General features: G+C 43.7%; 1 long non-coding RNA gene across 2 annotated transcripts; it reads right to left on the bottom strand.

Moving 5' to 3' along the window:
• Positions 1-1,604: 1,604 nt before the first annotated feature.
• LOC311630319 lies at positions 1,605-4,039 on the bottom strand. 2 transcript variants are annotated; one of them, XR_014796348.1, is made up of 3 exons: positions 3,826-4,039; positions 2,732-3,766; positions 1,605-2,602 (listed from the first exon to the last, which is right to left on the bottom strand). It is a non-coding gene; the product is annotated as an uncharacterized lncRNA (long non-coding RNA). The 2 variants fall into 2 exon arrangements; XR_014796347.1 differs by having other exon boundaries at positions 1,605-3,766.
• Between the last annotated feature and the right edge of the window lie 457 nt (positions 4,040-4,496).

The raw sequence follows: 4,496 nt of genomic DNA, 5'->3' as shown, positions 1-4,496 counted from the left end.
TTTATGACAGGGCTTGCGCTAAGTCAACAGTCCTGTCCGGTAATCTCGCCCCTATTTCACTGAATTGTCAAAGCAAGGTTTACTCTGTTATCCTGTTTCTCTTATCTTGTCGGAGTGAACCCTGCTCTGTTTACTCCCTGCTCAGGGCTGTTTCCTGAGACAACTTTAAGGGTCCTGTTCCCATCACTGGCGGGGGCCTTGGATAGTTGAGATAACACAGACAGCTTTTAAACATTTTTATTCTTTCATTCCCCCATTTGCTTTTTGGTAAGTTCTAATCATGGAACTTCTGTCTCTACATATCCTTCTTTGAGGCTATCTCCCTGGCTGATGGACTGGTAGTGCTGCCTGAGCATTAATACCTGTACAGCACTTATCCTCTCCCTGATGAAGGTGACTAGGCAATTTAAGATACAGGGCCCAAAAGTGAGAATTAAAAGCAGTATAATAAGGGGACCCATCAAGGTGGATATGAGGGTGGTGAACCAAGGGGACCGGCTGTACCAACTCTCAAACCACCCTTGATGCGCCTCCCGATCTCGTTGCTTTGTTTTTAATCTTTCTCTAAGTTGGCTGAGGCTCTCCTTTATGACTCCAGAGTAAAAACTAGGTCTAAACCTCGTCTATTCTGGAGGACAACTTTAGCTAGGGAGCTTAGTGACCTTTCTACCTTGCTGTTGTACTTTTATTAATTTTCTTTTTGCCTTTTCTATTCCTCTCTTTCTGCTCTCCTATTCCCTTGCACATGTAACTTTATTTAGCCTTGGACTTTCTCACTGGCTAGCAAAAATGTTCTTGCAGTTACCAACACCTCCAGTACCACAGTTCCCATTAGTACTGTCTTCACTGAAGTTCAGTTCTCCTCCTGCAGACATTAAGTCTCTTCCTAGGCCAGGCTTGGGATCTCACGGGTGAGGCTGCTGGTTGCTAGGATCTAGGTTGTTTTCTGTGCAGGAGCTGGGAGCGGTGTAGCCAGGTCTGGGTGCTGTCCACTTCAACAGCTGTGGGCGTGCTCAGGACAGCAGCGCAGCATCCCTTTGAGTCCTTGGGCAGCAAATTTCTTTACCCATATTGAGTTCCGGGGCTACAGGGTCTGTGGTGGGCACTGGCAGTGCATCTGGAACAAGCAAACTGCAGAACCTGTAAGGACTTGAGCAAGGAAATGGTTACCATACATGATCCCCTCCCAAAAAAGGGGAAACTTGTCCCAGTAAGGGGTACACCTGGCCCTCAAGAGGGCAAAGGATAGGGGGTTGGTCCAATTTTCACCGGTTTTCAGAACAAACTTAATTAAACTTTTTAGAGTTTCACTCAGGCCTGTCCTAAAGCTTGAGCTATACTTTGAGATACCTTGCTATAAAGGCTGGACTGTTATCTGATCCTATGACTACTGGCAGCTCGAATCTAGGTATAATCTCCTGGAGTAATTTCTGGACTACTACAGAGGCACTTTCTATCCTATGCTTCAACCTAATCTGAGAAGGTGTCTATAAAAACTAGCATGTACTTGTATCTTAATGTTGGTGGCTTAATTTCTGTGAAACCCACCTTCTAATGCTCTCCTAGGGAATTTTCCTGGGGCCCAAATTCCTAGGGGGTCCCTCTATTCTTGCTTAGCATTTACCTGTATATAAACAGTACTTCTAGTGACTCTGCCTCACAGAAGTTCAGAAGTCTTGGTGACACTTAACCTGGTGTCACCGGGCAACTCTGACCTAGAGCCTCTGGGACCAACAGTCTTGTCATCTGGAGGGTCCATCAACCATCTGGTCCTTCAGTGGCTTGCTTCTGTTCAGCCAATTCCTTCTGGCTGCAGTTAGTAACCCTCTTTCCTCTGTGGATGGCACAGTGTTTCCATCAAAGGGCCTGGATTAAGGCCAAAAGTTCTGGAACTGTGCCCAAATGATGTGGTCCAAGGTGACTACCACTGCCCCTGCATATCAGGTCCCATCCTGAATGTAACTGCTCTCATCCGTGAACAGTACCTTGTCGTCTGTTACCTCTGTGCAGTCATGAATGGGTTTCTCATCATCATCTGGAAGCAGGTTGGCAGGGTTGATGGTCAGAGTCTTATGAATCCGGACACAGGGCTGGTCCCAGAGAAAAGCCTGACCCATCCAGGTTAGCTCCTGGTCCAGAGTCCGCTTATCTGCCTAGCCTCCTTCACCAGCAATGCTGTGGTGGCCACTACCTGGAAGCACGCTGGCCACCCTGCTGCCATAGAGTCCAGTCTCTTAGATAGGCCACAGGTCTCTTCCAGGGACCTAGAGTCTGAGTGAGAACCCCTTTGGCAATGCCTCTTACCTCACTCACGTAAAGGTGGAAGGGCTTCGTGATATCTGGCGAGGCTAGGGCAGGTGCTGAGACGAGAGCCTTCTTTAGCTCCTCAAAGGCCCGTTGTTCTACTTCAGTCCAGTTCAGCGGCTGCGTTCCTCCAGTACGTGTTCCTTCTTAGGTCTACAGTCCTTCTTGATGTCCAAGGAAAACAGTCAGTTTGTCTGGTGGCTCCCTGGACTGATATCTTCCTAGAGGTCCCATCGGCTCTGTCAAGACTGAATAAACTGCCCAGTGCTCATCAGGAAATTAATAGCTTTTCCTCTCACTTGTAAGGTCACCCTTGGGAGCTTAATTGAAAGGAGCCTGGTCCTGTCAGTCTTTTTCTTTGAGGTTTAAACCCTTGGAATCTAAGTCTTCCTTTCTTTCAGATAGTCTCTGTCTCTTCTGACTTCACCTTCTGTCTCTCTCCCTCTCTAATCTCTGCCCTTTCCTGTCTCTTGCTCATGTCTTTCTCCCTCCCTTTCTCACATGCACATTTATACTTATACACCCATATCACTTTCTCTTTTAATCTTTATTTCTGCTTCTGTCTAAATCCTTCCCTCTCAGACTCTCAGAGTCTTTTTCTTAAGTCTCTGTTTTGTTCTTTCCCTCTCTCCCAGTTTCTCCTTCTCATCACATGTACAACTTTTATAAAAACTTTTACTATTTTACACTAGCTTTTAAATCTTCTTTCTATGTCCTTCAAAAATCTATAACCATACCTCAAATCTTCTATTATTTTAAAATATTTAGGAAAGGCAGAGGGAAGAGAGAGCAGGTCTAGCACTCTGTTCCTAGTAGCCCCTTGAATTTTAAACTGCCACATTCTGCCTACAGATAAAGATCTCAGATTCTGATAAGACTGAAAAGGGGAACAGGAGAATTTTAACTGTGCCTTTAAGTCCCCTAATAGAACACGGTGAAAAGTGTCCAAGCAGTCACGGGGGTTAAACCATGTTTTCACATTGTTTTAACATAATTCTAAACCTTTGTGATGAAGTCTACTTAAATCTATAAAGTAGATACACATGACTGAAACCAAAAATGATTCCTACAGTTTAAACAAAATACAAGATGCAGGTACAAGCCCAATTCAAGCTTACAATGCAATTAGAAATGATAATAACAATGGCATATGAGAAAAGCAAAACAAAACAAATTAATGAAACAATCTGGATAGGGCTCAAGCATCATATAGATTCCTCATCTGACAAATGAAAATAAATTAATCCTTGAGATCTTTGATCATTATTGCTTATTCTTAACACATGTAATACAGTTTAGCCTGCCATATTCTAGGCATTTAGTTACTGCAATTAATTTTTTTCTAATTCAATTTATACTTAAGTAGCTATGACTCTGCTTAGCTGATATCAATGATAAAAACTAAACATTGTAAGCAAGGCCATGGAATCACCTGCCACTCCTTGCAGATCACATTCTTTAGCTGAAAACTCCTAGCCATTCATGTAAATTTGTTACCATTATCAACTAGGTAGTTTCCACCTCATGGTGGGGAATTTTAAAAGCTGCTTACAATGACTTGGGAAACCAGTTTTAATTTATCTGCTGCCTCCAGCTACTCAAACAACTCCTGGAGGTGAATGGAGGCAGGGAGCGAGCGGGTCCCAGGTGGTGAAGGCAGTGCTGCCACCAGGGCTTTTTCATCAGACTGTCCACCGCTTGCCTCTTGCTAGCAAAGGTGCAATGGGGGAATCGGTGACCCTTCCACTGCAATTACACTCCTTGAACTTTCTGACAAGCTTTTACTGATTTTAAAATTATAACTTGAGTTGACACACATACAAGGACCAAGAGGCCCACAAAATATTTTCTTTTTCCTTTAAAGATTTTACAATGTACTGTAATCACTAATCACCTTAAATTTAAATGGCTAATTGAAACAAACAGTTCTGAGACCGTTCCTCCAGCACTGATGAAGACTGGGTGGAGGCAGGTGTCTGAAATAAGATTCATTTAGTTTTTGAGCTCGCTGGGCAGACTTGGCGACTTTGCCAGCTCAAGCTTCCTTCTTGTAAATAGTTACTTTTAGACTTCGGTCTTTGCTTTTAACCTTTTTAGACTATAATTGTTACAACCTCATACCTTCAAATCAATAAACATAGACATAAATCCTGTTAGGCGGGCCGATTCCCCTCTGACAGAAAGCAAAGCAC

The sequence above is a fragment of the Pipistrellus hanaki genome (genome assembly GCF_964339955.1).
Source record: "Pipistrellus hanaki genome assembly, chromosome: 11".
Lineage (NCBI taxonomy): Eukaryota > Metazoa > Chordata > Mammalia > Chiroptera > Vespertilionidae > Pipistrellus > Pipistrellus hanaki.
Note: the sequence above shows the minus strand (reverse complement) of the source record. Positions and strands in the feature narration are given on the sequence as shown.